Source organism: Cyprinus carpio, unplaced genomic scaffold (genome assembly GCF_018340385.1).
Source record: "Cyprinus carpio isolate SPL01 unplaced genomic scaffold, ASM1834038v1 S000006759, whole genome shotgun sequence".
In the NCBI taxonomy this organism is placed as follows: Eukaryota; Metazoa; Chordata; class Actinopteri; order Cypriniformes; family Cyprinidae; genus Cyprinus; species Cyprinus carpio.
The window spans coordinates 1,329,267-1,342,053 of record NW_024879356.1 but is presented as its reverse complement, the minus strand read 5'-3'; the positions used below and the strand labels follow the sequence as shown (position 1 = coordinate 1,342,053).

The following is a 12,787-nucleotide window of genomic DNA, read 5'->3' as shown; positions in this document are numbered from 1 at the left end:
ACTTTTGATTTATTTATCAGTATTTTGCAAAATTCTGTGACATTCCGTGTTATACCGTAAATTCCATTTTTATTACTGGATTCTGTGATTCCATCTGCATTAGTGCCTTCAGAATCATTACAATGCCTTTTTGAGATACTTCTGAAATTGTAGGTTAGGAGGAGGTCTCTGCTTTGTGTTTGCAGTCAGTTTGCAGCATATCCATCACGCCGTCTTCATTATCTCCTGCAAAATCAAGTGCAGGGATTGCTGGGTAATGTGTGAGGTCAGTGCTTTGTCCTCTGCGTTGATGATTACCCCTGAAAGCTTCTTTATTGGCTTTTTAGAGGCCAGCTGTATCCACTCCTTCGTACTGACACAGATTAGAAGTGTTGAGCTGGCAGGAGTGAGGGAAGAGATTTATTGTTTGCATTGCTACAGCACCTCGACTCTATCCTGTTCCCCCCATGGACAGATAATCAATAAACTGTGTCCACACGATGATGGGGCGTGCATGTATCCTCCTCGGCTGGTGTTGAGTGTGAATAAGCCATTCACGGCCACACACACATATATTCAGTGTAGCTTTTTGGAGGTTTTGTTGGAGTGAGTCTATGGGTTTGATTCCTAGAAAACAACACGCTTACGGATAAAATGTATACCTTTAGGGGAAAGTGTCTAAATGTAGACAAAACACGGCATGTCTGTAAGCATGAATGACCTACTTACTACATTTGCCAAAATGTGCAATTTATAATATGTGGGCACATACTGTATCCCACAATGCACCTTGAGCACCCATTAACAATGTGATGAATAAATGAAAGCAATATTGGCTTGGGTTTTTACATAGAATTGAAATAGCCCTGTCAAGCTTGAAATAAAAATATATGGCCATGTAAATATTTCTTATTTCTGTGTGAACGACTAAAATAAAATGTTCTGATAGCTTGTAATGTATTTTATACTCACATTTTAACAGGATTTTTCAAAAAATGATGTATGGATTATCAAGTAAACCTACTGTAAGGTGCTTCAGTCTAGTAAGTGTTCATTTTGAAATATTACCAACGATATAAAAGTTATTACTGGGTTTGCATTATAAAAGTAGGGATTTCACAGCAATAGAACAAGTGGACGGTCAGAAGGTGGACTAAAAGGTCTTTTATTTGCTATAAAAGTATGAACTATCAATCAGACGACAGAAAGCATGTAGGCTAGTAGATTGTGTACAACAGGTTTTCATGTTTTAATCATGTCGATAATTTAGAGGCCTTAGAAATTTGTGTAGGCATGTTACTTATTATACAGTATAATGCAAATTGAAGGTTATAATGTATATGGATATCGTTTAGCATATATTTTTTGGGAGTGTAGAGTATTTACTATAATATGTCTTTAAGGATGATCTTTAAGGTATAGATCACTAAAAAATGAAACTTGTCTTCGTTTACTCACCCTCATGTCATTCCAATCCTGTACAATTGAGTTTCTTGTGCAGAACACAAAGGAGGAATAATTGAACAATATCCTGTCCTGAAAAAATGTAGTACATATGATTAGTGCATATGATTTGTACACTTTGAAATCAGACTACAGTTTCTGATTTACACCTTGAAGTAGGGCATTAGTCTTTCCTATCCAAGCATTAGTCTTTCTTTTGGAACAGGAGAACAGATTAATGAGTCTCTGGAAGGGTCCTTTAGTCTCAGGAGTGATCATGTTAGTTCTGTAATGCTTTTAGTAATCACCAAAGTAAATGTAAACGTGCTGTACATATGATTTCTACATTATTTATTGGTTTAACAGCTGCTTTTATCATAAGTGCCTCATGTTCTCTTGAGTATAGATGTTTTTGTTTTGACTAATGCATTGCACGGTGATGCCTTTACCTCAGGGCTTCAGGCTTTAATTGGGGTTTATACTACATCACCACAGATTCCTGTTTGAAAGCTACTACAAGCAGGCAGTAAACTTTTATTTTCATTAAGGGAATTTTACTCACCCTCTCATGTTATTCCAAACCAAACATGATTTTTTTCTTCTGCTGAACCAAACAGTTGCTGGTAGCCATTGACTTCCTACCATTTTTTTCCCCATACTACAGTATGGACATCAATGGCTACCAGCAACTGTTTGGTTACGCACGTTCATGCATATATCTTCTTTTGTGTTCAACGGAAGAAAGAAACTCATACAGGTTTGGAAAAACTTGAGGGTGAGTGAATCATGACACTAGTATTTCATCAAATGATGGACAAAGAGACTATTTGTATTAAAAAATGTATGTATAAGTATATAATATATATATACTTGGCTGAGTCATACTACAGTATATACAGTATATATACACTATACTATACTTATACTATTTATACTCTCTTTCTCTCTCTCTCTCTTTTTGTTGTGTGTGTATATATATATATAGATATAGATAGATAGATAGATAGATAGATAGATAGATATAGTATAAAATAAATGTTTAATGTAGATAGTATTTTGTTTGAATGCATACATTTATAAATTTATTCAAAATGTAAAAAATTGTTATATTGGGAATTATTGTTACAATTTAAAACTACTGTTTTCTTTTTAAATATATTTTGAAATGTAATTTATTCATCAAAAATACAGCAAAAATATTAATATTGCAAAATATTGTTACAGTTTAAATAAAACTGTTTTCTGTTTGAATGTATATTACAATGTATTTTTTCCTGTAATGCAAAGCTGAATTTTCAGCATCATTACTCCAGTCTTCAGTGTCACATGATCCTTCAGAAATCATTCTGATATGTTGATTTGCTGCTCAAGAAACATTTCTAATTATTATCAACATTGAAAACAGTTGTGTTGCTTAATATTTTTTTTGTGGAAACCTTAATACTATGTAATACCGATTTTTCAGGATTCTTAAAGAATAGAATGTTCAAAAGAACAGCACTTATATAAAATTGATTTGTAACATTAAAACTGTCACTTTTTATAAAGCAAATTTTATGTTTTATGTTTTATAATACAAAGTATTACAAAGTAATTTTTTTTGGATCTTGGATTTTTCACATCACTTTTTCTGAAAAATAGGAGAGCAGCCAGCAGCCAGTCTCATTCGCAACTTTGAGGACATATGGGCTCCGCACTGCCAGTCTGAGGAAGAGTCGTCTGTCGAGAGATCCATCTTTAGAAACTCAGTGGGATTTGTCAGTGCTCTCCGGGATTGGGGATTATTATATGGTCTCTCAGAATGACCTGTCTTTAAGAGTAATTTCCCCCTTCCTTGTTCGACCAGCACGCTCTCTGCAGTCAGTCCCTTTAACAAGCACTATGATGACATCTCTGTCACAGCTGCTGCCTGTGGTCATCGTGTTAAAGGTCGATATAATGGCACACACGCCATTAACATTATCCCGAATGGGAGGTGGGAATAGATATGAATCGAAAGCAAAATGAATGCCTCACGGAGAACGGTTCAGTGTCATATATCCCTATAAAGCTGAAAGGGACAGAGATCAAGTACTCAACAAAGAAAAATTCTGACATCATTTTGGTCCACATATCATTTGAAACCATTATGATTTTTTTTTCTGTGTGTGAGTTTTGTTCAGTTGTGTGTAAAAAGTAGCATGCACACTCTGCACAATAGCTCCATTTGTCATGTCAAAGAGGACATTAATCCTATTTTGTTTTAAAATGTCACACAGATCGGAAGAACTGTATGCTGCATGATATTCTTGTGTAACTAAATAAAAATATGATTGATATACTAAATCATACAAATATTTTATAATAATTGCTTGTATCAGGCACGACTTTTTGCGCATTAATACTCTCTCTTCTGAGAGATTTTAGATCTTACCTGATGCTTCTATCATATTTCCAGTGCTTTTATCCTCTGTTGTTTTCAGATGAAGCAGATTTAAGATTACTTTTCTCTCCTGACTGTCAAATCTGGACCTCCAGTGAGAGGCATCCGCAAATGTTATTATGGTCTCCGGTTACTGTAATCTGTATTAAAAATGTTTGATTACCTTTGGGGAGACATGCTTTCTCTTTACATGTTTGTGAAAGGATTTGACATCTGCAGGATTTGATTGTCATTGTGCATTGAATTAGATCTTCCCTTTGCCTGTAACATCTCATTTCACCTTTTCTTATCAGAATCTTATTCATTTTTCATTCATTTTATTCTTTGAAGCCATTTAACAGTCACACTTAAAAGCTTAATTACTGTTGTTAATTCAGTTAATGAGGTTCTTTACAGGTTTTAGAAAACTGAATAGGAAAGAATGAATAAAGATCATCAGCCGGCATTAACATGCATTACAAAGCAATGCCTTATAGTGCTTAAGATCTCGAAAATGTCCCTAATAAATAATAAATAAATAAATAAATAAATAAATAAAAAAACATTTTATTTTATTTATACCCAGAGTCTATTTTATTTTTTATCTTATTTTATTTTCAGCATCATTACTTCAGTGTCACATGATCCTTCAGAAATATCCTTCTATATATGCTGTCCTTCTAATATGATGATTTGCTTGCTCAAGGAACTTTCTTATTGTTGAAAAACAGTTGTGCTGCTTAGTGCTTTTGTGTAAAAATATTTGTTTTGGAGTAGTTTTTGATTTATTATTATATATATATATATCTATATATATATCTATATTATATATATATATATATATGTAATATAAACTTCAAAAGAGTATTATTTCATATAAAAATATATTTTAAAATTATAAATGTCTCTGCCACTTTTGATCAGTTGAATGAATCCTTGCTGAATAACCAAATCTTCTTCCAAAAGCAGTAGTGTATACAAAATATTTGTTTTGGAGTAGTTTTTGATTTATTATATTGTACCATCTACTCTAATCTAATCTAACCCTAAAATCTGAGGTCAAGGGTTTATAGGAATGACCAGCAAAAGAAGGTTTTGATCCAGGATTATTTTCTGCTCGTTTAAACCACATTAAACAACTAGCTGGCTTCACCCTGCTTGACTTCAAAACACTTCAATCGATTGATCGTTTTCCCAAACAGTTTGTGCATACATGTCTGTATTGATCATGTAAAACGGATTATACCACAGGAGACTGTCTTAATAAGTGAATTCTCTGTGTACCTACATGTTTTCCCACAGGAGAAGAGAATCTGCTGGCGATACTGAAAAGAAGATGGTGGAAGTACATGATTCTCGGATTGATTGATATAGAGGCCAATTACCTGGTCATCAAAGCCTACCAGTACACCACACTGACCAGCGTTCAGGTATATGATTATGTTTACGAGGCTGTGTTTGTGCGCTGTGAAGGAAAGAAAAGACAGATTATCAAACAGCCAATGTCCTAAGAAGCAAAAGCGCAGTGGCTTGAGGCTTTTATTGGGTCTGTCTGATTGGTGGTTAAATCTCGGCTGTTTGCTTCACATTGCGCTCGTCATTTAATCTTCATTACAGCGCTGTTAGTGCTGAAAGAGCCTTATTCACGGTCACTGCTAATGGTGTTTGATTAGTGGCCAGAGGAGGTCTCAATGATTATTAGAGATTCCAGCAGAGAAAAGCATCGATTTTTTTCACTTCTCACTCTTCTTTGCCAACACCGACGGTCATTACGAGCACCCCTTGTTGATGCAAAGGACTGTCATCAACTATTTGTTAGAGAACGTGCTCGCATCCAGTCCTATATTAGTTTTAGCCTTCCCTAGCATTAGAGATTAAAAGGGACATTCAGACAGGCTTTTTTTTTTTTTTTTTTTTTAAGATCTGCAAGCGTAACGGAGAGAGATCATCTCTGATCAATAAGGATTTTATAATGTGCACAGAAAAGTACACACATACTTTAAAACAGACTGTGGGGGTGTTGGTTTTGGGATTGATTTTTTTTTTATTGTTTATCAAGAGATCCCATAGCGATTATGATAGCACAGGACTCCAGGTGAATACAGATGCTGTTAGATGTTCTTTACAAGGCCCCAAAAAAACACAAACTACACACTACAACAGGCATCATGCACCCTCAGATTTTTTGTGGGTATTGATTGCACCCCTTGTAAAAATGTGCAAGCCCCTTTTCCGCCCCCACGCCCTTTTTTGCCAGTCTCTTGCATAATTAACTTTCTGATGATTTGTTGGAAAAAGAAGTTTGTGTCAGAATCAACCCCATTTACCAATCAAAAATGGTAAATTTGGTCAGTCCAATTCAATTGAGTCCTTACACAGATCATTTCTTAAATTTGAATGTTGACTTATTATTATCTGTGTCCCCTCTATTAAATCAAAACTTTATGGCAAACAATTATATTCATGTTTTCGCCATTACGACTTTTCAAAGTGAAATGTCGCAGTACGTGGAGCGGAAAAGTCAATTTCAGTTTCTAAATCCTAAAACATGATGGAAACATGAAATCTGGCAATGGTTTAGTTATGCTGGCTTGGTGTACATCTTGTCCAAAATGGAGTGCTCAAAGGTTAATACACTATTTGTTGTTTTAACAAATACCATTACCATAGTGGTGTAACAGAAGGCAAGTGGAGATAAAAAATGGTCATTTGCTAAAGCATACAATCATCATTTTAGATTTGTTTTTTTTTTTAAACAGTCTTTTTGCTCATTGTACCTGAGTCTGAGCACGATCAGTATTTGTCAAGTGCACTACAATTACCTGTTGAGTTATCGAGCAAGTTTACTTATGCCAGAAAAAGCTATACATAAAAAGCTGGGTATTCAAAAACATCCATCTTTGTAATTCATGTCAAAAATATGCCCCTAACGTTTCTGAGGGTTGAAACATAACATTTTGAATGAAAGTGCATAAAAAATGCTTTTTAGTCTATCATCTCTGCATTTGTTATCTCACATTTGTGTGCCTGAATAAGGAGGGGTACAAGGTATTAAGTGTGTTCTTACTTTAAAAACTCATAATAGACTGCCCAACAGTTGTTAAATTATAGGTTAGTACATATTTGTATCTAGTTGGTGCATATTTGGAGTTAGGTTTGCAAAAAATGTTAGATTAATGAATGTTTTTTTACAATGAGCCTTATCGCATGACATTGCAAACATGTCCTTCAACAAACCTGCAGCTTATACTCACGAACACACTCTGCCACAATCCAGTCTGTAAACCCGATAACGTTTTTCATTTTTTTCCTGGTAACTATTATTCCAGTCATAATTTGGACAAACAAAAATAACTTCGAAATTATCTAGGAGATTAAAAGATGTGGCTGTTTTATCATCAATTAGGTTCTTAAGAGTCGTGCCTTCTATACATATCATATAGAAGGGCAACTTCACCTAAATAATTGCTTCAGCTTTTTGCATGTGGTCTTCCAGGTCTTTATTCACACACCACCCACAATCAAGTTTAATTAGACACAAGAATTGCAATTAAGTACTTTTTAAATGCTTGTTTGCAACATTTCTTTAATGAATTGTGGGAAAACAAAAGCAGACAATGCATGCAAATAAACAGCGTAACCATTGTGAATTTCAAATATGACTTTTTTTTTTCTGTGGAGCAGAGTTATTATGGAAATATCAAAGCTGCTCTTATAGGTACACTGAAACTGCATGATCACTGGCTGTCAAATTAAGTTGCATCTTAGCTTATAGGTACGTTCACACGAAGCCAGAGCTTTCCCTATCCGATCTTTTTTCCCCCTCCTCTCAAGAAATATCTTTGTCCACATGAAACCGACAGAAAAAAAACGACAGAAAACGATGTAGTATACATGCCAGAACAGTATGTGGCACTGTTATTCTGCCACAGAGATACACTAAAAACAGAAAAGAAGACTTGGACTATGCACAGAAACCTTGTGCGCAGTATACAAACTAACATTGAACATACATATTATTAATCTGTGTTAAGGTTAGTTATAACAAGACAATTGTTCAGTGTTTGTTCATGTTTTTGTGCTGTTATTTGTGACGTAGCGGTGTCTGACGAGGGCGAGACGTGGGCTGATGTCATGCGTTTCAGAAAATATACGGATCGTCTCGTCCACATAATTTCATCAAAACGCACGGGTGGCCGTTGTCAGATTTATCCACTCTGGACCTGGTTTAAAACAATAGACCGTTTCACTCACTTCCCAAATACGCCTGCTGGTTTCTGTGTGACGAAACGCGCTATATAGTGACCAACATTGAATGCGTAATACAGAGGTACAAGCGTCTCTGTTGGTGGAACCGACTGGCCATGAACAGGACTAGGTTTATTAATACACCAGATAATACATTATAGTAGCTCAGAATCTCTGAATTTTATTCCTCTTGTCTCACGTGCAAACTTTACTATCTTAATGAACAAATTACTTACATAGATATATGAAGTACCAAGTTTGTTTAGGTCTTGTTGTTTTAACTCTACACGCCTTCTTCTTCATAGCTGGCAATTGTCAGCCATCGAGCCAGCATCTGCCTCAAGAAAATCAACTAGTGGATCTTGACGTCCTGGCGCAAACATGCACTGCTGTTGTTTTTCAAGCAGTTTTTATATTTTTTGTGAACGGCGGCCCACTGCGACCCAATCCACAGGTTACCTGTGACAACCCCGCAGACGCTGGGTTGTGCAGTTCACAGCACTTTCTCTGGGTTCACTGCACAGCAACTCGCCGACCTGCTGCGCCTGACTTTAAAGCGTGATCCTGTCTCGGTGTTCGGCCGTATATTCTACCTCAATGCACAAAAGATGATAGAGTATCGGGTGCATCTCGTCAGTAGAAAGTCTATCATACCCCATCAGACTCCTCCTGTGGTATAGACGTGCAAAGCTTTCCTGATCGCAGACACCATGTGGAACCTGATACACACCCTGCAGGGCAATCAACACAAAAAGAATCCCTGAAGCAATGCCACCGAGACTTCCTGCTTTCCACTCCATTTTCTGTGCAGCCGAACTTTAATATAACTACTGTATGATGGGCAAACACCTTTGTTTTAGAAAGTCAGGTGGTGTTAGATGGGAAGCTATTGAAGCTTGTTTCTCTTCCTGCCACAGGCATGAAAAAGAATACAGAAAGGGGATTGCTTTTTATCTTTTACAATTCGTGCCTTTTTTCTCGACACATTGAATAACTGGCCTTCTATTGACTTTTCCTCAGATATGTTTTGAGTTTACATCTTGCAATCAGTTTTTTTGATTAAAAAAAGGTTATTTGCGTTGACTTTTTATCTTACAATTCATTCACTATTATTTTGTCTTCTCTCTAAACTTCTGAATTAATACTATAGATATTGAGGTTTTCTCACAATTCTGAGTTTATATCTCCCAACTTTTCTTTGCAATTTGCAAGATAGATTCTATGTAGACTCAGAATTGCGAGAAAAGCCTGATTTTCGGATAAATTCCCACGGTACCTTTTATCTATTATTCTTTTACTTTTTTAATCCTGTGGAGGGGAAAAACAAGCTCCCTGATAGCATCCATGCAGAAAGTGTGCTCAATACATATATGTAACAGGGCCGGGGAGTTTGATTAAAGTGCTTTTTCATTTTTTTTCAATTATTTTTTGTACAATTAGTTGATTACTCCTTTTTTTTTTTTTTTTTTTTTTTTTTTTTAGAAGGAAATCCCACTAAAATGAATGTTACTCTTGGCATTTGGTATATATAAGATTTTTTCAGTAATATTTTTTTGTAAAATCTCTTAGTCAATTCACTCTGAATGCAACATATGTCATTCACTTGGTGTTGGTTAAGATTGTTGGTTAGAAGTTAAACGTTCCTTCATAATGCAAAGTCTCCTGGGTTCAAGGGTGTATCAACTCAACCAAAAAGTGCAGCTGATATCATTGAATGAAAATGAGCAATCCCATTTGTTTGTGAACGGAGAGCACGTTGTGCAGAGGAGCCAGATATAGTGTGAGGGGGAAACTCGGGACAGATTTATAACAGGATCTGCACTGTTGACAAACAGCAAAACATTTTTAGATGTTAGATTGCCAGCATTGACAACTCACATCACTATATACCACACCAGGATACTCATAATGAACTAACTAAAACCGCCTCCGGCATTGTAACCTTTTTACTTCGGGGGTACCGATGGCTTTATCATTTTAACCGACTCTTCTTATAAAAATCCAAAGTAAATTTTACCCGTTGAGGAACTCTTACAGCATTAGTTATCCATCACAAGGCGAGCAGGTATCTCTAAGTAAGTATTGCTCCAAAACAAAGTTTCAATATGTTGGCCAAAAATGTTGAGCTTTACTGCTGAGATTAACTTTAACACATAAAGCATTACCAATATTAAGCTCATAGAAGTCTGTCATGAGCAGTGTCATTGAAAACTTCTGTTTTATTTTTTTTCACACAAAAACACCAAGAGGTCATCATCAAAAACGCCACTAAAAAAAAACACAAGACTCTCACATTTATTTTACTACAACCCCGTCTTGGACGCTATCATTTGCCCAATGCTCCTATTGCAACACCAAACACTGGCACCTGCTATACAAGCCACTTTATTATAAAAATCCATATCATCACACAAATACCTGCATCCCTGAGTACCAATCACACAATCAACCGCCCAATCATTCAGTTACAACAATAACGCTTCATTACATAAAACCTCTATTGTCGTGGATTTATTCTCTCACTACTGCTGAGTATTGTTCTGCATATATCCCCTCTCCTAGTGATACCTTTGCTATACTCGCACAGAGCTCTGTCCCGTTTCCGTGATTAGTTTATAGTTTTCATAGTCTTGTGTCAGTTCCCTGAGGTCTTCTCTGTTTTTCCGAGTTATCTATAGTTTTTAGTAGTATTAGTCTTTTTTTCCCCTCTGCCCCTCCTTCTTGCCTTGTCCCTGTACTTTCTTCTGTTTTGATTTCCCTTTTGGCGCTGGATACTTGGATTACCCCTCTCGCGTAGTCCCTCTGGCCTATTGTTTTCGCTTTTTGATTTTCATTGGATGTATCGTCCACACGTGCTCTTGGATTAACTCTTGGTTTCTTGGCCCTCTATATTACCTGTTTTTCCAGTGTTATTGAAAATTTGACCACATTTGCCTGGTATTACCACGGCATGTCTCTGTCCAATTAAATCAGCTTGCAGATCGGATCCGCCCGGTATCCTCGGCGCCCCCGTTACAAGTTTCCTCCCTCCTCACATAATGGCTATTTGTGCAATTGAATCTGTCCATTTTTCCTGTTGCTTTTGGTTACAATATGATCATTTTTCCAATTTGGATAGGGAATATTCACCATTATTTTCATTATTTCATCAAACCGTGACCTCTGACGTGTAATCAAGGGTCGCAAGCAAAAACAAAGCCATATACACTCGGTTGGTGTGCCACTCGTTGCTATTTCCCCACAGCCTTACTAAGTCTCCTGTCAGCGTGTTAGCTTCTGAGCAGTTATTATGCTATAATATTTTATGGTTCTGGGAATGATTGTTACTTTCATTTTCGTTGTGAGATCAGCGTTAGATTTAATGAACAAATTCAGTCCATATCATTCATTTTAGGGGCACTTGTCGCCACCTTATTGGCGTATTGTTGTAACCCGACCGAGCAAGAGTCCTCTCCATCCGTTCTCAAGCCTCTACTACAGTATCAAAAGAATAAAAACAGAAAAATTATTTGTGCGTGTTTAAATGAATCACATCATTTCATGATTCTATATATCGTACAGTACGGAGATCCCACATGTAAATGAATTATCCTTTCAGTATACATTAACTTTATAACAGTATTATCAAAAGGGTATTTTTTCAATAGCCTAGTAAAGAGTAGTAGGATATTAGTAAATTGTAGAAGTAAAAAGTATATCAAATTACTATTAATGTTTCGCTCTTTCTCCGTGTGAAGAGATGATTCCTACCTCCCAAACTTTTGTGTGCCTTTACTCTGGCGTATTTTAACATTTTTCAATAATAGACCCGTAATGAGGTTACACATATTAATTAGGCCGTCATGCCTGCTCTTTTCTAAACAAACAGTTTGCCCATTAAGGGTAGATGATACTTGTTATAGATGGTCAATGGTGTTGGGCTGAGGTCCCGAGAATGCAAATATTCTTGACCCCTAATTCTGCTTATATTCTCTCTTCTTTTCTCTCTTTCGTTTTATGCGACGTGAGCCAAAGATTGTGGTGAAATTTTAAGAAATGTCTCTTGCCTGACATTGGTACATAAATGGAGGCGCTGCAGAGCGTGGGATAACGGATTTTAGAGTACGAAAAATGTCCCTCATTATATCTCTCGTGTGTCCTTCAGTCATTGAGGCCTTATGAAAAATGTATGTTTCTCTAAACTTTTTCAAACTTTGTACCTCACTAGAGGAATATGAACAGGTTAGAGCTGAAAATTGGACTCTGGAATGGGATCCGTTAACTCAAATAAGGCCCAGTAATCACTGCTACATCACGTCAGAGAGCTATTTAAATGAGTTCAGAGATTCCCACTTCCATCTAGGATGTTCATTTAGGTTCATTTTCCTGACCGACCACACTGTTACTTGTTTATCTGAACATTTAAAACCGTTAACCTGAACATACGATTAGAAACTATAAATTAGAATATTAAATAAAAATCATAGAATGGATGTCTGTGACCCATTGTAAAAATAACAACCATTTTATTTTAAAACGTCGGCGACCAGAAGCATACAGAACAAAGAGGAACAACAGAACCGGGATTCACACATCCATCGTCCAATTATCACGCACCTGCAGCATTCTGAGAACAGAGAAAAACAGAATAAAATAACAAATAAAAATTATTATAAAATAAAATAGGCCGAACGGGCCTCTATATTTTCCATTAAATATCTTACAAGCTCAGATATT

The 12,787-nt window shown here is 36.1% G+C and overlaps 1 pseudogene; it reads left to right on the top strand.

Moving 5' to 3' along the window:
• The window catches only part of LOC122144784, an 82,797-nt pseudogene that overhangs the window by 45,102 nt on the left and 24,908 nt on the right, over positions 1 to 12,787 (top strand).